Source organism: Rana temporaria, chromosome 10, assembly GCF_905171775.1.
Source record: "Rana temporaria chromosome 10, aRanTem1.1, whole genome shotgun sequence".
NCBI lineage: Eukaryota > Metazoa > Chordata > Amphibia > Anura > Ranidae > Rana > Rana temporaria.
The window spans coordinates 84,405,119-84,432,449 of record NC_053498.1 but is presented as its reverse complement, the minus strand read 5'-3'; the positions used below and the strand labels follow the sequence as shown (position 1 = coordinate 84,432,449).

The following is a 27,331-nucleotide window of genomic DNA, read 5'->3' as shown; positions in this document are numbered from 1 at the left end:
ACTAAAAAGATTTGGTTGTTGGTAAAGTTTTCAATGATTAACACAAACAAAAGAAAAAAAAATGTTTTCAAATGCATAGGATTTTTTTCTTCTTTTTTCTTTAGTAGTGTATATACTGACCTTTGCAATGGTGAAGTCACAAATGGAGATTTTTTTTTTTTAAAGGTAGTTAATGATTCACTATTAGCAGTGACAGAAAATAAAACTTGACATACAAGTTGCCTGTTATCTAAACTTTGCAGATTTGGATGAGATTCCGTCAAGTCTTCCTTATAGAGTTACGGTAAGTAATTTGACACTTTTTATGAGTTAGCCCTTTGCTCTTATATAGTAAAAAGTTAGGTGTAGTTTTTGAGTAAACTTAGGTAACCAATACACAGTAAATAAATGAACAGTTTATTGCACTCTGTAAAAGTGTAGTACTTACTAAATATGGTCCAAATATTTTTGATAGATATTTTGATCCAAACACAAATTATTGCATATGATTTTCATGTATTTTGCTTGATTGGGGAGCATTTAAAAGGGTGTGTTTAGGACGCCTCCCTGCCTATCTGTCTGAACTCCAGGTAGACAACCTAATACACCAATGAAATACATAGGCCCGGATTCACGTAGAGCGGCGAACATTTGTGCGGGCGTAGCGCATCTCATATGCGCTACGCCGACGTAACATTGAGAGGCAAGAACAGTATTCACAAAGCACTCGCTCCCAACGTTGCGCCGGCATAACATAAATTGTCCGGCATAAGCCCGCCTAATTCAAAATAGGAAGGAAGTAGGCGTGATCCATTTAAATGAAGCTTGACCCCATGCAAATGACGGGGCGAACGAACGGCGCATGCGCGCGCATGCTCACAATCACGTTGAATTTACTCCATAAGATACGACGGCTCAATGCCTACGACGTGAACGTAACCTACACTCAGTCCCATTCACGTACGACTTACGTAAACAACGTAAAATACGACGGCTGTTCTGTCGTTCATGCCTTTGCATGGGATGCGCCTCCTATAGGTGGAATAACTTTACACCGGACGTACGCCTTACGTAAATGGCGTATACTACTGCGACGGGTGCAAGTACGTTCGTGAATCGGCGTATCTTGGTCATTTGCATATGCGTCGCGTAAATCAATGGAAGCGCCCCTTGCGGCCAGCGTAAATATGTGCACAGGCTCCGACGGCGTAGGAAACTTACGTCGGTCGGATGGAGCCACATTTCAGGCGTATCTAGCATTAGGAATCAGGCGCATAGATACGACGGCGCATCTGTGCACTTACGCTGCGTATATAAAGATACGTCGGCGTAAGTGCTTTGAGAATCCGGGCCTAACTGTTTAACCAGGCCATTTTTTGTTATTGCGTTATTTTACCGGAAAATTGCGCAATCATGCAACGCTGGACCCAAATAAAATGTATGTCCTTTTTTTTCCCCACAAATAGAGCTTTCTTTTGGCGGTATTTAATCACCTCTGCAATTTTAATTTTTTTGCACTATAAACAATTTTTTTTTGACAATTTTGAAAAAAAAACAACATATTTTTTACTTTCTGCTACAAAACATATTCAATAAAAAATCATGCATCACTTCATAAGTTTAGGCCAATATGTATTCTGCTACATATTTTTGGTAAAAAAAATCACAATAATTGAACATTGATTGGCGCAAAGGTTATAGCGTCTACAAACTATGGGATTTTTTATTTTATTTTTACTAGCATTGGCAACGATCAGCAAATTATAGCGGGACTGTGATATTGCGGCAGACAGTAGGACACTAACTGACACTTTTGACACTTTTTGGGGATCAGTGACACTAATACAGTGATCAGTGCTAAAAATTTGCACTGTCACTGTACTACTGAAACTGTCTGGGAAGGGGGCGATCAAAGAGTTAGTTGTGTTCCTAGCCTGTGTTTTACTGTACTGTGGGATGTGCTTTTACTAGGGGAAGGCATTGATCCGCATCCCTGCTTTAAAGGAGCACAGGAGCCATGCCTTCCCTCCTGTCAGAATGGCGATCTGCCCTGTTTACATAGGCAGACAACCATTCTGCCTCTGTGCTGGATGATCAGCACGTGCCAGTGGACATTCAGTCTGCGGTACCCACAGATCAGCTCCCACTGTGTATAATCAACCCGGACATGCCGGATCACATACTAGGTATGTTATTCCAATGCAGCAGTGCCACCTTGCCATCGCATATAGAAGTTAGTTGGTCGGCAAGTGGTTAAAGTAGTTATTTTAGCTGCCCAATGATTTTTTTTCTGTATATCTAGTCCTAAGATTTACACAGCTCTGCCATATCACATCTCTTGCCTGCTTGGTTAGGAGGTCTGACTTTATCTTCTGCAGTTTAATAAAAATTATAGGTATTTTCCTCACCCCCACTCTGTGTCTGGACAGTGAAAGAAGGAGCAGTAAACAATTGAATTAATCTTTCTGTCGCTCTGCTTTTTCCTCCTAGCTTATGTGCAATTGTCCTCCATTCCTTCACAATTTATGTCTATGGTCCATTGTCTTATGCCTATTTACACTTCTATGTTACATTTTTCCAGTCCAACAGCACTAAGCCACACTCCTTTTTTTTTTACAAAACTTAGTGTAGCTCAACAGTATTTTGTGATATTCCATTAATTCATAAATAAAAACATCAAATTTCTGTGATTATTAGGCTTCATTTCCACTGACGTTTTTACAGCCACCTTTCTGAGCGTTTTTTACAGCTTAAAAACGCCTGTCAATGTTATTCTATGGCATCATGCCCACATAGGCGTTTTTGAGCTGCAAATGGCATAGGCGTTTTTGAGCTGTAAAAAAAACGCAGGACCAGGGCGTTCTGAAGCTCCAGAGTAGAGCTGTAAAAACGCCAGACATTAAAAAACGCTCAAAAACGCGCACAAACGCTCAAAAACACTACCGCAGCGTTTTTGAGCTCCAGCTCACAAAAAAAATTTATTTTTTTATTTTTTTTCAAAATAAACATGGACAGGCGTTTTTAAGCTGTAAAAAAGGCTAACAACAGTGGCTGTAAAAACGCCAGTGGAAATGAAGCCTTTGAAGCCTTAGTCCACGTATAAATTGGAAACAAATAACATTGTAAAAAATAAAAAATATATAAACAGTCCAACACTCCCAAGTGTAATGAGTGACCATCTATCTTCGCAGTAGGCCTACTGAGGAAGCCCAATCTCAGGGCACAACACTTCTAGGAGAGAATAGCCGAGTCTGTGACGTTACACTGCCACCAACTTAGTGTGTAGTGGTGCGCAGGCAGGCTGTTGTGGAATCACTTCACAGTGTTATAGCTAGCAACACATTTTCATTTTTAATAAAATAATAAACCAGTGTTTGGCGCCTGGATAGTGGAAGATAGAGGGCGCTATACTAAACACATCAGACAGTGGTTAGTAGTTGACAATATAAAGTGCAACAGAGCAAATATATAATAACAATAAATTTGCAGTAATCTCTAGAAACATAAGTGAGCCAATTCCCTGTGTCTAAAGAGATAAACAATACAAAATAATATATAAATGAATCCCAAAATATTGCAGATGTCTCTGCAAATAAAGTGAACACAAAACCATCAAGTTCGCTGTGTTAAGGAAGGAAAAAAATATAGTACCAATATTGCATAAAAAACAATCAAGTCTTCTTAAATTGCTGTGATCTTCCTAATTGAAGAGAGGTAAACAGTGCCACCACCACACTTATATCTTCATTTACACCCAAGGTGCGTTGTAAATAAAATGCTCTTACCAGAGCTTGTTGACTACTTTCGTTAAAAAGATAGTCACACAAGCATATGCAGGATTGTGCCTGCCCACATAAGGATAGGATGAATGGGTCTCAGCTCCAGGCGCTCCAAATGGGGAGAAATATGCAAGAAAGAGCCAGGAAAAGCCAGAAGCGTGATACCTTTATTAAAAAACAATAATTAAAACAAGAAAAGCCAAATGGCCTCTAACTTCAGAAGGTGCCTACCCGGCACTGAGGCTGCAGACCTGTCACCGCCAATCTGCGGTTTGAATATCGGTTCAGGGAGAGGATGCCACCGCCGTAGCTCCACCACAAGATCCTTTGCTGACAGCTACACAGACTGGGAGGACGTCCCATGACCAGGGCCGCCTCCGACGTATGTTTCGTTGGATTAACGTCTTCAGTGTTTGGCGCCTACTCCAAAATCAGACAAACTTAACAAAAACTGTAGCTGTCCCTTTAGGAAAGATAAATCCACTTACAACATATACATAGTAAAATTGTGCTGCTTGGATCTAAATAAGTGACATGTGACAGTACAGTAATAAAAGAAATGTAATGTCAATAATAAAAAGAAAAGTAATTACACATAGTCCAGTGTGATAGATTCCCAACACCAAAGTCACTCTTCCAATGCAATTTTCAAAAATCCTTCACCGCCTGTGCTCAAAATATGGATGTGCACTCACCAGAAATGTTTGACCTCTTTTTACAGGTTTGTCAAAAGGCTATTTTATTGTTCTCAAAAGGTTCCTCCTGCCGTGTGCTTTAAGGATTTCTCCAATTTTGATATCACTCATATGTATGATGACCAAACAGGAGATAAATATAAAGTATCATAGTGCAGTAACTTTATTTAAAATTGGTTGGTAGTTTAAAATAAGTTGGTTACACTCACATTTATGGTGCCTGAAAGCTGGGCACCAGCATATACTGTAGAGATGATATGTCTGCGCTGCAAACAACATGGAGCCAATGTGCGTTCCAAGCCTCGTTCTCAGATCCTGGGCGTGACGTCACACAGGACCCGGAAGAGTCGGTCCCACTTTCTGACGTCCTCCCCATGTTGAGGGCATGTAGCCTGGTACGGTTTAGGAGGGGGGCGCTCTCTCGTCCCCCTCTCTTTTTCTGTGGCCAGGTTGCATGCTCGGATTAGGCTCTGGTATGAATTTTTTGGGGGAACCCCATGCCATTTTTTTTTATTTTGGCGTGGGGTTCCCCTTTAAATCCATACCAGACCTGAAGGGTGCATAAGGCCCAAGATCAACACCACATAAGTCCCCAAACTGTACACAGGAATGGAAGAGGAAGAGTTAAGTGAAGAAGTCAGTGCTAGGTGCACAGCAGGGCTCCATACCGTTACTGGTAGTGAGGTAGTGGTGATACTCTGGACAGGTGGAGAGGGCAAGGGTTCTGCGTTTCCCTCCTAAATGCATAAGTGACTTTGGTGGTGTATTATTACATTAGGTGAGTTTATTAGAGTTTCACTTGTCTGTTCAAGTAAAGGTACATCGTATGTAAGACACTGACCCTGAACAAGGTGCCTAGCATAACCCAGAATAACCCACCCTAAGGTTGGCCTCTTATGTGATCAATACTTGGCACCCAATGAGGAGGGAAACATGAAGGACGTGATGATCACCCCATCACCAGCCTGTCCTAAATACCTTTTTACAATATTTTATTAAAACCAGATTTTATGCTATGAAGAGCTTTTCTTTTGCATCCTCTTTTTGTAATATAAAATGGAAGTCTCTTGGGAGAAATAATAGAAAATAACATTATTATCTTCATACATCTTTGTAAATTAAACCAACAATATTTGACTTCTTATTTATTTAGGAGGTCATTAAAGGGCAGTGAGTTTGTATTTTACAAGGGGTGTATTCTGGTGTTTGAAAAGAGCATACTTTGAAGATTGGCGTCATTAACCGTTGCACATTGTGGATGTTTAAACTGAAACTTTGCATGGACACTCTATGATTGTTTATTGACACTGGATACATATACTTGTATTTATTGTGTATTGATATGTTATTTATGTATAAACTTTATTTATTTATTAGTGTATATGTATTTAATCTAATATAGTTGTATGAGGTTTATACCGCAGATTAGGATGTTCGTAACAGAATAGAGAGCATATATAACTGTAAAATGCAGTTATAAGCAATCATAGAGTGAAATAAACAGGGCTTTTTTTAGGAGGAACTTAGTGGAACTCAGTAGGGGGGTTACTCACCACAATCACTTGTAAACACAGAAGTCTGGTTTCTGTGTTTACAAGACAACTTAGCACTCTTTGATGGATTGTCAAGCTGTGAGGTTGATCCTGTCAATAATACAGTGTACTGTTTGACAGCAGACATTATTAGTTTCAGGGAAAAAAACTTTCCACAGCCTCCTGCATATAACACGCAGGCACAGTTTACCCTCTATTTTCAGGGTAAAAAATAGAGTGGTATACGCCAATAAATACAGTAAGTGTCCTTCTTTACACACTGCTGAAGAAGGTTACACCGAAACGCGTCGGATGTAAAGAAAGTTCTTCATGTATTTACTTATATGGTGACAATCATTGGAACTGTATACTTTAATTCAATATTTCATTTTTTTTTATAAATATGTACAATTATGAATAAAACTATTTTTTTTACTCTCAATATCCTGTATATTTTGGAATACTATTAGTGCCTTAAAAGTCCACCCAGGGGAACCCCCTTTTTCTTTTCTTATATATACTGGATGTGGCACAAGCATACATTTGCCATTCACCCCACTTTCATGTATATAAAATGCTGAAGTCAATGAACTGAAGGCCATGTAGAGTTTGATAGGCTTGGATAAAACAGACAAGGTTCATATACAAATAAAAGGACAAAGTTCCTTCAACTTTATTATAGCAGCACCCATGAATGATATACTGTGAGTGATGAGGGAAAAGCAGTATGTTGGAACACCACTTCTATGTTCCACACCAGTCTAATTCATGGGTTATATTATATAGATTTTGGTTTATTAAAATTGCCATAGAGCAGTAATGGAAGGATTTGAGTTTAACATCAGTTTCTGAGATCATTCAGAACTCATAGGCCCTGTACACACGGGCAACAATCTCGTCAGGAATAACCCGTCGTTTTCCCTAACGAGATTCTTGGCAAGAATCTCTTGCCGCCCGAGTGTACACACTGACCTTTCAAAAGAACCGTGGTTCTCTTGAAAGGCAAGAACGCGGTGGCGTCATCGCGTACAACGAGCATGCGCTCGTCACATTCGATGCCGTCGCCGCCATCTTGCTTCACCCTACCTATGCCGTGGAAGCTACTGCGAATGCGTCAAAGTAATTTCGAGCATGCGTGGGTTTCCACAGCGACGGGTAAGTAAACACACTCTCGGGTTTCTCGTCGGGAGACAGGCCAACAAGAATCTCGACGAGAAAAAAGAGAGCAGGTCCTCTTTTTTTCTCGTCGAGATTCTGGCCAGATTTTCAGACAAGAAACCTGAAAGCCTCGTACACACGAACGGTTTTCTCGGCAAGAAGCAGTTTTCTTGCTGGTTTTTGCCCAAAAAAACGGTCGTGTCTACGAGGCTATATACTGGTGCATAGGTGCATTGGCCTGCAGTTGACCTCTTTCTAACATGCATTTGACTTTCTACCAGGGATTTTTGCATTACTATAGTCTTGTATGGGGATGCAAAACCCAGTTGAAGCTAACAATGGTCATTTCTATTATAAGGAAGTTCTCAAAGAGGTACTACTTCACCGTCATTAAATTATCTATGTAACCCATCCACAAATGCATATTAAAACACCTTGGCTAGTAATATTTTCTTTGCGATAATATTTCTTACTCATACTAAACAAATCTGCCCAAGTTTAATATCCTGAGGGTGAAGCAAATCCTGAAATTTGGTGAAGTTGAAATAAATCATATTAAAGTCTATGGGGGACAAATTTTATCAATGATCTACATCAATACCTGGCACTTCTACCCCCTTACTGCTCTGGCCAATTTTCAGCTTTCAGTGCTGTTGCAATTTGAATGAAAATTGCACGATTATGCTACACTGTACCCAAACTAGATCTTTATCATTTTGTTCACACAAATAGAGCTTTCTTTTGGTGGTATTTAATTGCCACTGGGTTTTCAATTTTTTGCTAAACTAAAAAAGACTGAACATATGAAAAAAATTGCATTTTTCCTAGTTTCTGTTAAAATTTTGCAAATAAATAATTGTTCTTCATAAATTTAGCTCAAAATATATTCTGGTACATTTCTTTGGTAAAAAATAACCCAAATCAGTGTATATTATATTATTTAGTATATAGGAAAGTTATAGAGTCTACAAACTATGGTATATATCTGAAAATTAATAAATCCCGATGTACCTAGGCCCTTAAATGCCAAAACAGTAGAAATACACCCCAAATTACCCCTTTAAAAAAAGTAAGAGGGTTTTTTAAAGTTGTAATTTTTTTTGTCATTATTTTTTGGAAAATCAAGAAACAAAAAAATAAAAATATTTTTTACATATTGTTGCCAGTGTGATCAGGGATAGTGACTAGTGACAGCACTAAAACAAATATTATAATTTTTTTAATTACATTTTTGTTCTTTTTTTCTAGTTTTTTTTTACACTATGTCACATTGTACTGCTCTGGGGAAGTGATTAGGATTTTTCTTTTTTTTTTTTTTTTTACACATTATGGGCCAGATTCAGAGAGATCGGCACATCTTTAGATAGGCGTAGTGCATCTCATATGTTTTGTTGTGATTAGCTGTGATTGGTCAAACATGGTACAGATGGGCTCTGATTGGCCTTGTTTGTACCATATGATCCAATTGACCAATCACAGCTAGCAACACATTTGTACACATAGGATTGCTTGAAAGTAAGGCATACATTGTGTACAACTGTCCTGTGACCTGCTGTGATTCGTCAGGGAGGTCACATGGTACCAGCAGTGAGACGATTTTTATTGCTCATAGGCAAAGTAAGATACTGAAGATATCATACCAGTATGTAATATGCCATAACATTACAATTTTAATCAGGGAAAATAGGTTAAACTGTTCTAGAGTTTTTTATTACAAGAATTAAGACAATACAGATGATACAGCTGTGCAAATTGGCTCAGCAGATAGACTGTTTTAGTAAGTAAGGCTAGGCACAAATTTACTAAAGGAAAAGAGTAGATTGAGAATTAACTCCAAGGATAAGATACTGCAGAGAATACAGCAGGGTAAAATTGGATAATTTTCTTGAGGGATAATAAGCCTGCCAAGTGTATCCCTAACTGTAAAAGGGAGTTCCGCCTGGGGAAAAGAAAAATACTGTAGCTGCTGTCTTTTAATATATGGACACTTGCCTGTCCAGGAGACCGCAATGTCATCACATCAGCCAATTTTCAGATCAGCTGTCGGGCGCTGCCACAAAATGTGTGTTTGCTTCTGTGTTTGGTGTGCCGTTAACAATTTATGACAATTTATGACACTGAAAGTGCAACTAGGTAATTGTAGGTGGCCATACACTAGATAATCTGATTGTACAATCTCTGCACAATCTCCCTTAGATTTACCAAAACGATATAACAGGAGAACACACCATATACTGTCCAATCACTCTGTATCCAATCAAGAAGGCCCCTGCACTACATCAGGGGTATCCCGTGGTCTGCATGTGGCCTAAGCCCATCTGAAGGGACGCTGGGAAAGCCAGTCAAATGCACAGGGTGCTGTGAAAACTTAGTTGTTGGGTGAAGTTGTGCTACTAAGGTCAGCTGGTAAACTAGTTACTGTGTCTTATGCCGCGTACACGCGATCGGTTCGTCTGATGAAAAAGGTCCGATGGACCGTTTTCATCGGACGAACCGATCGTGTGTGGGCCCCATCGTTTTTTTCCTCATCTTGAAAAAAACGTAGAACCTGTTTTAAAATTATCTGATGGTTAAAAAAACCGATAGAAAAAAACGATCGTCTGTGGGCAAGTCCATCGGTTAAAAATCCACGCATGCTCAGAATCAAGTCGACGCATGCTCGGAAGCATTGAACTTCATTTTTTTCAGCACATCGTATTGTTTTACGTCACCGCGTTCTGACACAATCGTTTTTTTAACTGATGGTGTTCTTTTGCAGGAGACGCACTTCGTGGCAGGGTCGATTCCTCATATGCCCCTGTCTTTCTACAGTCAGTGGTTTCATGCACCCTCACCCATTTCTAGGGCAAAAGGCCAAGAGCAGTTACAATTGCGATACATAAACAATGCCCTTCAATACCTATAGAAACACAAGAGGACCCTGAAGGTCGGTATCTTTTTGTTAAAGGGAAGATCCAGGGCTAGTGCTATACCATAGCGATGATTTACTCTCCGAACAGTCAAACTGTTAAATTCCTAATTAGAACTTTAGATAAATTGGAGAAATTTAGAGAAGGTTTATTGATTTTGGGAGGAGATTTTAATATTACCCTGGATTCAAGCCTAGATATCTCCTCCGGGAAAACCTTTTTGTCACAGAAGGCGTTAAGATGTATTAAAAGGCATTTTCGCTCATTACACTTGGTGGACAGTTGGAGGGTGCTACATGAGCGGGACAGAGATTATAGTTATTTTTCCAAGACGCATAATGTGTACTCAAGGACTGATATGTTGATGATTGACCAATATTATCTGAATCAGATGGACTCTGCGACTATTGAGTCGATCACCATATCGGACCATGCCCCAATATGTTTGGGGGTGAATCCAGTATCGGCTGGGAGGATGGAGAGAACCTGGAGATTAAATGAAGCGATATTGGATGATAAGCAAAATGTGGAGTCCCTGTCCCGTGCATTGGCATCATATTTTGAGATTAATACGTCGGAGGGGGTGTCGGACCAAGTTGTATGGGAAGCCCACAAGGCAGTTATGAGAGGGGAGCTAATCTCAATGGGGTCGCATATTAAAAAAGAGAGACAGAAGGAAATGGTAGCACTTCTAGAGGAGATACATAAAAAAAATTAAACATAAAGCCCATTTAAAGACAGGAGATGCGGAGAACTTAGAGAAGCTACAAGTAGATCTAAAACAGCTCCTAGATCAAAAAGTTCAAAATAAAAGTAGATATTTTGCCCATCGTTTTTATGAGCAGGAAAATAAGAGTGGGAGGTTAATGGCCAGACAACTAAAGAAACAGTAGGAGGCACGTCATGTACATACAATAATGGCAGGTAATAATCAGATAGTAGACTCCCAAGCAATAGCAGCGGAATTTCATCGCTTTTACTCATCTTTATACAACATAGATCTGGCTTCAGGAGGGGCAGATAGGAAGGGACAGGAGAACAGGGTCCGGGAATACCTGGAGGCCTCAGGACTAAAGGCGATACCAACTGGAGCCCTGATGGAAATGGAAAAAGCCATCTTCATAGAGGAGCTAGGTAGAGTGATATCAGTCACAGCACAGGGTAAAAGCCCGGAACCGGATGGTTTTACTAATATGTATTATAAAAAGTTTGCTTCAATACTCCTTGCCACCCTTTGTAGATACCTCAACTCTGTTTCGGTTTTCAATCCTCTGCCATCAGAGGCTTTACTACCCCGAAAGTATGGAAGGACCCTCAGTGTTGTGCCAGCTACAGGCCCATCTCCCTCTTGAACTCCGACACTAATGCCACGTACACACGGTCGTTTTTTGTGATGAAAATAAAAGACATTTTTAAAAACGTCATTTAAAATGACCGTGTGTGGGGAAAACGTTGTTTTATGTCTTCTGAAAAACGACAAAAAAAAAATTAGAACATGCTTAAATTTTTTATGTCGTTTTTCAAAATGTCATTTTTTGTGTCATTTAAAATGATAGTGTGTGGGTAAAACAACGTTTAAAACATTTTTAAACCCGCGCATGCTCAAAAGGAGGTTATGACGCGAGCTTGAATGGAACAGAGTGCCGTCGTACGTGCTGAACGTAACCGCGCTTTGCTAGAGCATTTTGAAAAAACGATGGTGTGTAGGCAACGTCGTTTTTTAAAATGAAGTTGGAAAAACGTCGTTTTTTTTTCATGAGAAAAAACAACGTTTTTTTACAAGACAAAAAACAACCGTGTGTACGCGGCATAAGTTGCTGTCTAAAATCTTAGCTTTGAGGCTACAGGACCATATATTTAAATTGATTCACCCAGATCAAACAGGATTTATGAAAGGCCGAGAGGCCAGAGATAATACAATATGGGCTCTTCATGCATTACATTGGATGCATAGAGGCCCAAATCAGACTCCGGCGGTGGTGATTTAAATGGATGCTGAGAAAGCATTTCATGTAGTAGGATGGGGATTTATGGTCGGAGTTCTGATGGAGATGGGCTTGAGGGATTGGATGATGGGATGGATAATGGCATTATATGCAGACCCCAGAGCAAGAGTTAAAGTTAATGGCAGACTATCAGATTATTTTGAAATAAGGAATGGGACTAGGCAGGGGTGTCCAGTGTACAATTAGAGGGACTAGGAAGATTAAAGGGATTGTTATTGGATCAAGGGAACATAAGATATCCGCATATGCGGATGATCTATTGTTGTATCTTTCCTCGCCTCAGGAGTCCCTGATTGATGGGTGAGATAGACAATATGTCTCACCTTTAACTATAACAAGGTTATCCATTTGGGATAAAATGAATAAGACAGGAAGGTTCGCCCCTTCAATATTGACTATAACCCCCCTGGAGGGTTTCCCATGGTTCCCTCCGGGGGAGGAGAAGGAAAGTTTAAAGGGTTGGGGAAGGGAGGGAGAGGGGAATTGTGCAGGAGTGGCCCCACAAGGGAAATTGCTTTCTTTGGGTGATCTGGTTCAAAAGTTGGCGGACTGGAAATATCGGCAGTTGACAGATTTGTTTAACAAATGGAATTATCAAATGAGACCAGCAAATTCCATTAATATTTTTGAGGACTGTGTGTTAACCCTCTGGAGCCGGGCCATATGTTATCTCGGATGTACAGATTGGTGCGGAGTGCTCAAAATAGAACTACTCCATACTATGAATGGGAGAGGGAGTTGGGCTATAATTTTACAGTAGAACAAGTGAAAAGGCTGATGGAAACAACACACCACTCCTCAATGAGCTCCTATATACAAGAGATGTCCTATAAATTCGTAACTAGATGTTACCTTACACCAACTCGTCTGGCCCAGATGTATCCATTGGCGGATGCCAACTGTTGGAGGGGATTTAACCAAAGGGGTTAATTTCTTCATATATGGTGGAACTGTCATAAGATTAGGATATTTTGGGAAGAGATATCCCCTTGGATTAAAAAATTGTCACTAAGCCAATACAGTATAGAGCCATCGCCATTACACTTCCTGTTCCATGGAATGCCATCATCCATTAAAGCGGAGCTTCACCCTAAAGTGGAACTCCCGCTGATCGGAACCCTTCTCCCCTTCGGTGTCACATTTGACACCTTTCAGGGGAGAGGGGGGTGCAGATACCTGTCACGTGACCCCGCCCCCTCTGACGTACCCTCTGCTACGTCACTGGGGAAGCCCAGGAAGAGGAAAGACCTTGGGCTTACCCAGTGACATAGCAGAGGGTACGTCAGAGGGTGCAGGGTCACGTGACGGGTGGCTCTGCCTCCTCTATATAAGTAATGTCACAGCTTCAGCCACTCATTCGCTGGGCTGTGCCCAGCGGTGAGAGGAGGTCGGGGATGCTGCTGCGCTGGATGGATGGATCTTCTCATCAATGGAGCGGAGATCACCCGACGCAGGATCTTCTCATCACTGGAGATCACCTGCAGCTGTCGCAGGACCAGGACAACGCAGGAAGCCGGGAACTAGTGGATTTCTCACCGCTGGAGTTTTTTTCTTTTTTTCTTTTTATTAATAAAGGACTTTATTCTACGGTGTCAGTGTGTTTTTTTTTTACAAGACTTTACACTTCCTTCATGAAATGGTAGGGGTACAGTGTACCCCATTACCATTTCACACAGGGGGGGTCAGGATCTGGGGGTCCCCTTTGTTAAAGGGGTCTTCCAGATTCTGATAAACCTCCCGCCCGCATACCCCCACAACCACCGGGCAAGGGTTGTGGGGATGAGACCCTTGTCCCCATCAACATGGGGACATCCTCCCCATGTTGAGGGCATGTGGCCTGGTGCGGTTCAGGAGAGGGGGGGCCGCACTCTGTCCCCCCTCTTTTCTGCGGCCGGCCAGGTCAACGTGCTCGGATAACTGGTCTGGTTATGGATATTTAGGGGGAACCGCACGTCATTTTCGTTTTAATTTGACGGCGGGGTTCCCCTGAATATCCATACCAGACCTGAAGGGTCTGGTTATGGATATTTAGGGGGAACCGCACGTAATTTTTTTTTTAAATTGACGGCGGGGTTCCCCTTAATATCCATACCAGACCTAAAGGGTCTGGTTATTGAATTTGCGGGGACCTCCGCGCATTTTTTTTTTCTAAAAGTCCGTGTCCCATTGACTACAATGGGGTTCGGAGTTCGGGTGACCCGAACACAAACTTTTTTTTTAAAGTTCGGGTTCGGACCCGAACCCGAACATCCAGGTGTCCGCTCAACTCTAGTAATTAGCATTACAATACACTGATAACATTGACAATGTATATAAAATGCAGAAGTCAATGAACTGAAGGACATGTAGAGTTTGATAGACATAGATAAAACAAGCAAGGTTCATATACAAATAAAAGGACAAAGTTCTTTCAACTTTATTATAGCAGCACGCCAGCACCCATGAATGATATATTGTGAGTAACAAGGGAAATTCAGTATGTTGAAACATAGCGTCCATGTTCAACGCCAGTCAAATTCATATGTTATATTGTTTCAGTTTATTAAAAACTGCCATAGCAGTAATGAAAGAGTTTGTTAAAATATTGGTAAGTCTAAAGAGTCTAGGTTTTTGGCATGTGTCGATGACATCAGTTTAACATCAGTTGCAGATGCTTATGAGACCATTCAGAATTCATTGACAGGTGCATTGGACTGCACTTGACTTCCATCCCACATGCAATTACCTTTATCCCAGGGGGTTTTGCATTACTATAGTCTAGTATGGGGATGCAAAACCAGTTGAAGCTAACAATGGTCCTTTCTAATATAAGGCAGTTCTTAAAGAGGTACTTTACAGTCATTTAAATATCTATGCAACACTGGATGCATATTAAAACACCTTGGCTAGTAATATGTTATTGTCATGGTCTTACCTCTCTCCTGTCTCCTTCGTTTGACATGTGCTGGCGGCCATCTTGGTTTCTGGGACTCTTGTAGCCTCCCACCCTGCGGCTCCTCCTTCCCACTGGGAGGAGCTGGATGCCTGGCTCACATATATAGGAGCTCTGTGGCTTCAGTTCCTTGCTTGGTCCTCCTGTGTTCACATGCTTCTAAGACTGCTGCTGCTTCTGGTTCCGATCCTGGCTTCGTCTGACTTCCCTGCTGGTTCCTGATCCTGGCTTCGTCTGACTTCCCTGCTGGTTCCTGATCCTGGCTTCGTCTGACTACCCTTCTGGTTCCTGATCCTGGCTTCGTCTGACTACCCTTCTGGTTCCTGACCTCTGGCTTCGCAAGACTCTGCTTCGGTTTCACCATCCGTTTGGACTTTTGCTTTACAGCTTGATTTTCAATAAAGCCTTCTTATTTTCACTTATCTCTTGTTGTACGTCTGGTTCATGGTTCCGTGACAGTTATTTACAGTAATATACAGTATTTCTAATTAGTACTGAACAAATCTGCCCACGTTTGATATTGGTTCAGCAAATCCTGTTTGAAATTCGGTGAACCTGAAAAAAATCCTATTGAAGTTTATGGGGAGCTGAATTTTATAAATTAAACTTTGTGCATCTTCCTATTGGAGGTATGTCCCTAGGCGTAAGGATTGCATTTTGGCACAGATATAGGGGTATTTATTTTGGCAGTCTGACACATGCCTGTGTAGCACCACTAGTGTTCTAGTGTATATAGTTAGCTGTTAGGGTAGGTAAATTGGCTTGGTTGGAAACCAGGCTTGGGCTGAATCTAGGTCAGGGTTGAGTGACTCAGGGAGGCTGGATGACTCAGCAAGCAGCATCTCTGGTGTCTCCCCCTGTTCTTGATCCTTGGAGAAGCTTCCAGATGTGGTGGGAGGAAGCTAAGAGGAGCTGCTTGACATAATTATGAGAGTTCCAGCCAATCCCCAGTAAATGGGCTGTCAGGGGGCAGGCCACCTCATAAATAGGCCTGAGTCATGCCAGCAAGGGGCATTCATGTGGAAGATAAAAATGAAGTGCTAAAGAGGCTGTCGTGGCCCTTAAGGGTGCCCCCTAGTCTGTAGGAGGATGACTTTGGGCCAGGGACTCGGGTGCTGGAAGGATCCCTTACAACATATGGAGGAACACCTTCCTGGAGGCACAAGAGCAAGGAGAGTACAGTGGTAGCAGGTCAGCACATCTGGGAGATCTCCTGAGAAGTCAGCCTGGTAGACTGGTGAGTGTTCAGTCTGGGAGGACTGTGGCGAGAGAAAGTGTCAGTCTGGGAGAACTGTGGAAGATTAGCCAGGAGGGCTAGTGAAAGGGGCAGCTGCAACTAGGTGGGCTGGCAGTGCCTGAAGGGGTGGTTCTGCTATCAGTATCCACAGGGATCTATGACTTTTTCTCTATACACCAAAGGGGCCTCTGGTTCCTGCCTATAACAGGCTGTTGCTAAAAAATCTGACTGAGTGCTATGTCAGATCTATTATATCAGTGTGCCAGCGGAATACTGCAAGCAAGCAAGTGCTGGAGGAACCCGAGGACTGTATATAGACTGTATATATAGGAAAAGTTGTCCCTGGAATTGTTCTGAAGTCAAGTGGGCATTCCATATTACCCAAATCCCCATCCAAGTTCTAATTAATCAAATAAATAACAAAGTACTGGACTGTTTTTTGACTCTAAAGTGACTGTGAAAATTTAGCAAAGGATAAAAACCCAGCAGTGATTAACTACCACTGATAGAAAGCTCTATTTGTGTGAAAAAAATTATAACATTTTCATATGGGTAAAGTGTTGCATGACAGCGTATTTGTCATTCAAAGCTAAACATTGTCCTGGGCAGGAAGGAGGTGAAAGTGTCCTGTATCAAAATGGTTAATTAGTAACAGGATGTCACCCAGCATCATGCCCATGGATGCACACAGCATATCTTGAACTTTGGCAAAGTAATTCTACACAAGTCATAATACTAGTAATTAGCATTACAATACACTGATAACATTGTCAATGTATATAAAATGCAGAAGTCAATGAACTGAAGGCCATGTAGAGTAGGGATGAGCTTCGAGTTCGAGTCGAACTCATGTTTGACTCGAACATTGCCTGTTCGCCTGTTCGGCTGTTCAGGTCTGGAATGGATATTGAGGGGAACCCCGCCGTCAATTAAAAAAAAAATGACGTGGGGTTCCCTCCAAATATCCATTCCAGACCCTTCAGATCTGGTGTGGATTTTAAGGGGAACTCCACCCCAAATTAAAAAAAATGGTGTGAAGTTCCCCCAAAAATTCACACCAGACCCCTTATCAGAGCACGTTAACCTGGCCAGCAGCAGAAAAGAGGGGGGACAGAGTGCGGCCCCCCCTCTCCTGAACCGTACCAGGCCACATGCCCTCAACAAGGGCCTCATCCCCACAACCCTTGCCCGGTGGTCGTGGGGGTCTGCGGGCGGGGGGCTTATCAGAATCTGGAAGACCCCTTTAACAAAGGGGACCCCCAGATCCTGGCCCCCCCTATGTGAATTGGTAATTGGGTACATTGTACCCCTACCATTTCACAAAGGTAGTGTAAATAGTTGGAAAAAACACACACACACCGTAGAAAAAAGTCCTTTATTAATAAAAAATAAATAAAAAAAATCCAGCGGTGGTAATCTACTCGGTCCCAGCTCCCTGCTCCAACGTTGTTTGTATCCAGCCGACAATTCATTATAGCCGCAAGTCAGTTTTAAATGTCTTTTTTTCTTTCAGAAATGACACTTTGTACAGGGACAGTTCTAAGTACGGGAAACATGCGATATTTCACATGCTAACTTTACACCCCCCCCCTAGGTACGAAATTTAAAGTAATATTTCACTTTTATTTTTTCACTTTTAGCATTATTAAATTCACTGCTCCCGAAAAAACGGCCGTTTTTAAAACTTTTTTTTTGCATTGATACATGTCCCCTGGGACAGGACCCAGGTCCCCAAACACTTTGGTTAAAATTGCCATAGAGCAGTAATGGAAGGATTTGGGTAAACGTAGATGTTCTATGTTTTTGGCTTGTGTTTTTGGCTTGTGTCATGGCATCAGTTTAACATCAGTTTCTGAGATCATTCAGAATTCATAGACTGGTGCATTGGCCTGCAGTTGACCTCTTTCTAACATGCATTTGACTTTCTTCCAGGGATTTTTGCATTACTATTGTCTTGTATGGGGTTGCAAAACCCAGTTGAAGCTAACAATGGTCCTTTCTAATATAAGGAAGTTCTTAAAGAGGTACTACTTCACCGTCATTAAATTATCGATGTAACCCATCCACAAATGCATATTAAAACACCTTGGCTAGTAATATTTTCTGTGCGATAATATTTCTTATTCATACTAAACAAATCTGCCCAAGTTTAATATCCTGAGGGTGCAGCAAATCCTGTTTGAAATTTGGTGAAGTTGAAATAAATCCCACTGGGACAAATATTATCAATGAACTACATCAATACCTGGCACTTCTATCCCCCTCCTGCTCTGGCAAATTTTCAGCTTTTGAATGACAATTGCGCGATTATGCTACACTGTACCCAAACTAGATCTTTATCATTTTGTTCACACAAATAGACAGAGGCGGCTCTCTAATTAAGCAAATTAGGCGGTCGCTTAAAGTGGAGGTTCACCCTATAAAAAAATTCTAACACTACATCCAGCACTGTGCTGCATATAAAATGACACTGACCTTTATTTTTTTTCACCGCGGCTTCCGGGTAGGGAATCCCGCGGGAGTGGGCGTTCCTATTGTCATGCCAGTTGATTGACATGCTAAACGACGGCGCACACAGCGCGTCACGACTTCCCGAAGGAAGCTCGGGTCGGCTCTATTCGGCGCCTGCGCACCGGCGCCGAATAGAGCCGAGCTGACCCGAGCTTCCCTACCCGGAAGCCGCGGTGAATTTCACGGCTAAACGATATCTACGGCAACAAAAAAATAAAGGTCAGTGTCATTTTATATGCAGCACGGTGCTGGATGTAGTGTTAGAAATTTTTTACAGGGTGAACCTCCACTTTAAGGCCTCGCATTCACAGGGGCCTCGCGGCCACCTAGTTTGCCTGTGGTCAATACTAATGTCGGCGCCATCCATCGGATCTCTCTTTGACCTCTCTCTCTTTATCACCCCCCCCTCTCTCCCCCTCTTGCATTGGCTGAATATGTCTGATGGGTGAGGAGGGTGCCATGGAAGTGGTGCTGATCACCTGTGTGCTAGATCCATGCATTTTCTGCAGCCATTTTTCTTGCTTGAATTATTTTTCCCATTATGGGTGTGAGTGGGGCCTCATGTCTAAGTTTTGCCTAAGACCTCACAAAGCCTAGAGCAGCCTCTGCAAATAGAGCTTTCTTTTGGTGGTATTTAATCGCCACTCGGTTCTCAATTTTTTGCTAAACTAAAAAAGACTGAACATATGAAAATTTTTCCTAGTTTCTGTTATAAAATTTTGCAAATAAATAATTGTTCGTCATAAATTTATCACAGTGGAGGTAAGTATAACATGTTTGTTATTTAAAAAAAAAAAAAAAAATCCTTTACAACCCCTTTAACTCCAAGGATAAGATACTGCAGAGGATACAGCAGGGTAAAATTGGATTATTTTCTTGAGGGATAATAAGCCTACCAAGTGTATCCCTAACTTTAAAAATAAGTTCCGCCTGGGGAAAAGAAAAATACTGTAGCTGCTGTCTTTTAATATATGGACACTTGCCTGTCCAGGAGACTGCAATGTCAGCACATCAGCCAATTTTCAGATCAGCTGGCGGGTGCTGCCATAAAATGTGTGTTTGATTCTCTGTTTGGTGTGCCGTTAACAATTTATGACACAGAAAGTGCAACTAGGTAATTTTAGGTGTATAAATGTGGCCATACACTAGATAATCTGATTGTAAAATCTCTGTACAATCTCCCTTAGATTTACCAAAACGATACACATACAACAGGAGAACACACCATATACTGTATCTATCTATCCAATCACTCTGTATCCAATCAAGCAGTCCCTTGCACTACATCAGGGGTGTCCCGTGGGCTGCATGTGGCCTAAGCCCATCTGAAGGGACGCTGGGAAAGCCAGTCAAGTGCACAGGGTGCTGTGAAAACATAGTTGATTGGTGAAGTTGTGCTAATGAGGTCAGCTGGTAAACTAGTTGCTGTGTCTTACAGGTTTGTCTGTCTGTGTATCAGGGAGTCTCTTAGGTTGGGTTCACACTGATACTACACGACAGTCATACAACTAGAGTTGCCACCTCATCCCTTTAAAACAGAACACATATGAATTACACAGGTTCTGAGGCTAATTTAATGCAAATAAGGCACCAAGTGAGTTTAATTACCTCCTTAATCAGCCACAGAACCTGTGTAATTAATATGTGTTCTGTTTTAAAGGGATGAGTTGGCAACTCTACATACAACTATCATCCTACTTAGCTCTGCGACATCAGTCCTACATCGGTCCTACATTGGTCCGACATCCATCCAACTTGAATAAACAGGATACTACTTTAATCCTACTTTGTGATAGTCTGACTTGTCCTTTGACCAATCAAAACAATCCCAGTGTGAGATAAATTCATTTTTTACTGCTGCTGTAATCACTATGTCGGATGTCAAAAGTCGGATGGTTAGAACAAGGCTCCTACTTTGATCCGACTTCAATGATATTCAATGGGGCCGGGTTCACACTATACTACAGGACTTTCATCCTTCTTTGCTCTGCGACATTGGTCCTACACTGATACTACATTGGTCCTACATTTATCCTACATTGGTCCTACATCCATCCTACTTTCATGAACAGGATACTACTTTGATCCGACTTTGCCCTGGACTTGAAGTCCGACTTTCAATGAGCAGGGATCCGACTTGGATCCCTGCCAATATCAGGCACTGTGTGTAATATGAATCTTGAGGGGGAACTCCAAGCCAAATTTTAACAAAAAACACGGCATGGGTTCCCCTCCAAGAGCATACTAGGCCCATGGGTCTGGGGCGGATTTAAAGGGGAACCCCCCTACGCCGAAAAAATGGTGTGGGGGTCCCCCCAAAATCCATACCAGACCCGTATCCGAGCAGCAGCCCGGTCAGTCAGGAAAGGGGGTGGGGACGAACGAGCGCCCCCCCTCCTTAACCGTGCCAGGCCGCATGCCCTCAACATGTGGAGGTAGGTGCTCTGGGGCTGGGGGGCGCCCTGCGGCCCCCCACCCCAAAGCACCCTGCCCCCATGTTGATGAGGACAGGGCCTCTTCCCGACAACCCTGGCCGTTGGTTGTCGGGGTCTGCGGGCGGGGAGCTTATCGGAATCTGGGAGCCCCCTTTAACAAGGGGGCCCCCAGATACCGGCCCCCACCCTAGGTGAATGAGTATGGGGTACATCGTACCCCTACCCATTCACCTGGAAGTAAAGTGTTAAAAAAAATACACAGGTTTTTAAAATATTTTATTAGTCAGCTCCGGGGCCCCCCCTCTCTTCTTTAGCTCTTTTACGAGGGGGGGCTTGCTTCTTCCGACGTCTTCTGGGGGGGTCCCAGTCTTCACCATTGTCTGGTTCTCTTCCGCCGGGTGGGGGCCGCTTTCTTCTTTAGCCCTTTTACAGCGGCCCCCTTCCGGGCTTCCTCCGATGTCTTCGGCGGCGGGGGGGGGGGGGTTGCCCGGGCTTCTGCATCCTTCTGCCTTCTCCTTCTGCCTTCTCCTTCTGCCTTCTCCTTCTGCCTTCTTCTTCTTCACTGTTGACACGTCGCTTCCTCCCGCTGTAATGCCGTGTGCGGCGGCTCGCACCAACTTTTATAGGTCTCTTATGATGTCAGAAGTCCCATCATGCTCCGTGCACCCGGAGCATGATGGGACTTCTGACATCATAAGAGACCTATAAAAGTCGGTGCGAGCCGCCGCACACGGCATTACAGCGGGAGGAAGTGACGTGTCAACAGTGAAGAAGAAGAAGGCAAAAGAAGAAGGCAGAAGGAGAAGGCAGAAGAAGAAGGAAGAAGGCAGAAGGAGAAGGCAGAAGGAGAAGGCAGAAGGATGCAGAAGGCGACAGAAGCCCGGGCACCCCCCCCCCGCCGCCGAAGACTTTGGAGGAAGCCCGGAAGGGGGCCGCTGTTAAAGGGCTAAAGAAAAAAGCGGCCCCCACCCGCGGCGGTGAAGACTGGGACCCCCCCAGAAGACGTCGGAAGAAGCAAGCCCCCCTCGTAAAAGAGCTAAAGAAGAGAGGGGGGGCCCCGGAGCTGACTAATAAAATATTTTAAAAACCTGTGTAGCGTGTTTATTTTTTTTAACACTTTTTAACACTTTACTTCCAGGTGAATGGGTAGGGGTACGATGTACCCCATACTCATTCACCTAGGGTGGGGGGCCGGTATCTGGGGGCCCCCTTGTTAGCTGAAGTAGAATCAAAGTCAGACTATAGTAGTACAGGGAACATTATCAAAGTCGGACCGACATTGATTTTCATACGTCATGCGACATGAGCTCCCAATGTCGGAGCGTTTGTCGGACAAGTGTGAACCCAGCCTAAAGCATTCTGAGAAATATAGCAATGGTGAATGTAGGACATCAAAAAACAAAAACGGTTGTCCAGGAGTCTCACCCTAGTAAAGTTGTCTGGGTATAGAAGAGTGTGGTCCACAAACGAATTACGCCGGCGTATCTATTGATACGCGGTGTAATTTCAAAGTTCCCCCGTCGTATCTTTGTTTTGTATACACAAAACAAGATACGACTGAATAAGGGAGCGATCCGACTGGCATACATCTTAGTACGCCGTCGGATCGTAGGTGCATTTTTACGCTGGCCGCTAGGTGGCGTTTCCGTCGAATTCCGCGTTGAGTATGAAAATTAGCTAGATACGGCGATCCACGAACATGGATACCAAAAAAAAAACACTGTAAGTTACGGCGGCGTAGCGTATCATAGATACGCTACGCCGGACGGAAGAATGAGCCGCGCTACGAGGATCTGCCCCTGTGTTTTTATAAAAAAAATAAGTAATTGGATGACACTTCTACAGAGTCCTGTCCAGACTTTTGGGTCTACTTCTCTTTTTTTTTTCTAATAGTGAAAGTAGGGCCTTGATTTCAAATGAAAAAAAGCTTGTATTTTTTTGCAACTTAACCACTTAAGGACATAAGGTGTTTTTCAGATTTGGTGTTTACAAGACTAAAACATTTTTTTTTGCTAGAAAATTACTTAAAACCCCCAAACATTATATATTTTTTTTGTAACACCCTAGAGTTATTCTTACAGGTTTTTTTTTTTGGTATCCATGTTCGTGGATCGCCGTATCTAGCTAATTTTCATACTCAACGGGGAATTCGACGGAAACGCCACCTAGCGGCGTCATTGCAATACTTTTTGTCACACCGTATTTGTGCAGCGTTCTTACAAGCGCACTTTTTTTAAAAAAAAAATCATTTTTTTGAATTAAAAAATAAGACAACAATAAATTTGGCCCAATTTTTTAATATATTGTGAAAGATAATGTTACGCCGAGTAAAATGATACCCAACATGTCACGCTTAAAAATTGTGCCCGCTCGTAGCATGGCGTCAAACTTTTACCCTTAAAAATCTCGATAGGCGACGTTTAAAAAATTCTATAGGTTGCATTTGAGCTACAGAGGAGGTCTAGGGCTAGAATTATCGCTCTAACGATCGCGGCGATACCTCACTTGTGTGGTTTGAACACCGTTATCATATGCGGTCGCTACTCGTGTATGCGTTTGCTTCTGCGCGCAAGCTCGTCGGGACGGGAAGCTTTAAAAAAAATGTTTTTTTTGTTTTCTTATTTACTTTTATTTATTTTATAATTTTTTACACTGAAATTAAAAAAAAAAAAAAGTATCACTTTTATTCCTATTACAAGGAATGTAAACATCCCTTGTAATAGAAAAAAGCATTACAGGTCCTCTTAAATATTAGATCTGGGGTTAAAAAGACCTCAGATCTCATATTTAGACTTAAATGCAAAAAAAATAAAAAAATAAATGGAAATTTTGTCATTTAAAACAACAAAAAAATGTCTCTTTAAGACGCATGGGCGGGACTGACGTTTTGACGAATCCGCTGCGGAGACCGCCGTTATCGTTTACAGGACTGCTCACACTAAAGATGGATATCTCAGTTGTGGCAGCAGCTGATGCCGTTACCGAGATATCCATCTTTAAAAACAGAACGTATATATACAGTGGGCGGTCGTTAAATGGTTAAGTACATTAACCACTTCCCGCCCGGCCTATGGCCGATTTACGTCCGGGAAGTGGTTCTGAAATCCTGACAGGACGTTCTAGAACGTCCTGCAGGATTTCATGCCGCGCGCGCCCGTGGGGGCGCGCATTGCGGCGATCGGTGATGCGGGGTGTCAGTCTGACACCCTGCATCTCCGATCTCGGTAAAGAGCCTCCGGCGGAGACTCTTTACCACGTGATCAGCCGTGTCCAACCACGGCTGATCACAATGTAAACAGGAAGAGCTGTTGATGGCTCTTCCTCACTCGCGTCTGACAGACGCGAGTAGAGGATAGCCGATCGGCGGCTCTCCTGACAGTGGGGGTTTGCGCTGATTGTTTATCAGCGCAGCCCCCCCTCGGATCGCCACACTGGACCACCAGGGATGCCCACCCTGGAGCACCAGGGTGGGCAAAAAAAAAAAAATGCCAAAAAAAAAAAAAAAAAAAAAAAGTCTAAAAAATAAATAAATAAAAAAAGCATAAAGAAAAAAGATGCCAGTCAGTGCCCACAAATGGGCACTGACTGGCAACCTGGCAAAAATCAGTGCTTCCACCCCAGTGTCCATCAGCGCCACCCCAGTGTCCATCAGTGCCACCCCAGTGTCCATCAGTGCCACCCCACAGTGCCCATCCATGCCCAGTGCCCACCTATCAGTGCCCATCTGTGCCACCCATAAGTATCCATCAGTGCCGCCCATGAGTGCCCATCTGTGCCGCCTATGAGTGCCCAGTGCCGCCCATGAGTGCCCATTAGTGCCGCCTATGTGTGCCCAACAGTGCCGCCTATGTGTGCCCATCAGTGCCGCCTATGTGTGCCCATCAGTGCCGCCTATGTGTGCCCATCAGTGTCGCATACCAGCGCCGCCAATCAGTGCCACCTCATCTGTGCCCGTCAGTACTACCTCATCGATGTCCATCAGTGCCATCTCATCGGTGCCCATTAGTGCCGCCATATCAGTGCCCGTAATTGAAAGAGAAAACTTATTTACAAAAAAATTAACAGAAAAAAATAAAAACATAATTTTTTTTCCAAATTTTCAGCCTTTTTTTAGTTGTTGCGCAAAAAAAAAAAATCGCAGAGGTGATCGAATACCACCAAAAGAAAGCTCTATTTGTGGGGAAAAAAGGACGCCAATTTTGTTTGGGTACAGTGTAGCATGACCGCGCAATTGCCATTCAAAGTGTGACAGTGCTGAAAGCTGAAAATTGGCTTGGGCGGGAAGCTGCGTAAGTACCTGGTATGGAAGTGGTTAATGGTATATCTCGGTTGTTATTTATGTGCCAATATTAATGGTATATTGGCACATAGGGGAATTGGCACATAGGGCACAAAAAGGTGAACTTAGCATTTAACCACCTCAATACTGGGCACTTACACACCCTTCCAATTTTCAGCTTTCAGTGCTCTCGCACTTGACAATTACTTATTTTTTATCATTTTGTTCACACAAATAGAGCTTTCTTTTGGTGGTATTTATTCACAACTTAATTTTTTATTTTTTGCGATATAAGAGAAAAAATTGTGAATATTTTGAAAAAAAAAAAAATATTCTAATTTCTGTTTTAAAAGAAATCCAAAAAAATCTAATTTCAGGGAAAATTTAGGCCAACATGTATTCTGCTACATGTCTTTGGTAAAAAAAAATCCTGATACGTGTATGATAATTGGTTTGTGTGAAAGTAATAGAGTCTACAAACTAAGCTCCGCATTTACGCATTATTGCAAATTGATCAATCCTAATGCACTGATGGCCTATTTCATTTCTTGAGCCCCTAAAATGTCAAAACAGTACAAATACCCTCCAAAGGACCCCTTTTTGAAAAGAAGACAGGCTGAGGTATTTAGTAAGAGACATAGTGAATTTTTTGAAGTTGCAATTTTTTCCCCACAATGCCTTGGAAAAAAAAAAAAAAAAAAAAAATTATATATATATATATATATATATATATATATGTTTCTCTTCACAAAGTTGTCAATTTAGAAGATCTTTCTAACACATAGGCCCGGATTCACAAAGCACTTGCGCCGACGTATCTCAAGATACGCCGTCGTAAGTACAAATCTGCGCCGTCGTATCTATGCGCCGACCCACAAACTAAACACATATGCAAATGAGGGAGATACGCCGATTCACGAACGGCGCATAATATACGCGGTTTGCGTAAGTCGTACGTCCGGCATAAAAGTTATTCCCCATATATGAGGCGCAACCCATGCAAAGGTATGGACCAGGGAACATAAGCCGTCGTATTTTACATAGTTTATGTTGGACGTGAATATGGCTGGGCGTAGGTTACGTTCACGCCGTATCTTAGGCAGTTGTTCCAAAGTGATTGTGAGCATGCGCACTGGGATGCGTCCACGGGACGGCGCATGCGCCGTTCGTTAGATGTATCTGTCTGGCACTCGGCCCATCATTTACATGGGGTCACGCCTCATTTGCATGTTTCACGCCCACTTCCACCTACGCCGGCTTACGCCTTAGAAACCCAGCGCAGATTTGAGAGCAAGTGCTTTGTGAATTCGGTGCTTGCCTCTCTGCACTGCGTTGGCGTAGCGTACACAAGATACGCTACATCAGCATAAATATGCGCCGATGTCTGTGAATCCGGGCCATAGTATGTACATAGCAAAAATAACACCCCAAAATACATTCTGCTACTCATCTTGAGTATGGCGATACTCCATGTGTGAGACTTTTCCACAGCCTGGCCACATACAGAGGCCAAACATCCAAGTAGCACCATCAGACGCTCTAAAAGCATAAATTACACATTTCATTTCCTGAGTACCTATCACATTTTTGAAGGCTCTGGGGAACCAGGACAATGGAATTACCCACAAAATGACCCCATTTTGGAAAGAAAACAACCCAATGTATATTCTATGAGGCATAATAAGTCTTTTGAACATGTAATTTCTTTCCAAAAGTTTTTGGAAAATGTGGAAAAAAAATGAAAACTTTTTTTTTTTTTTACAAAGTTGTCAATTTAGAAGATCTTTCTAACACATAGTATGTACATAGCAAAAATTACCCCCCAAAATACATTCTTCTACTCGTTCTGAGTATGGAGATACCCTATGTGTGAGACTTT

The 27,331-nt window shown here is 42.5% G+C and overlaps 1 protein-coding gene across 1 annotated transcript in view; it reads left to right on the top strand.

Moving 5' to 3' along the window:
- Nucleotides 1-238: 238 nt before the first annotated feature.
- The window catches only part of LOC120915266 (3-beta-hydroxysteroid sulfotransferase-like), a 126,296-nt gene continuing 99,203 nt past the window's right edge, over nucleotides 239-27,331 (top strand). Inside the window, exon 1 of the mRNA XM_040325643.1 lies at nucleotides 239-283. The gene's annotated coding sequence lies outside the window, so the exon portion shown is untranslated. The remainder of the gene's footprint in view (nucleotides 284-27,331) is intronic.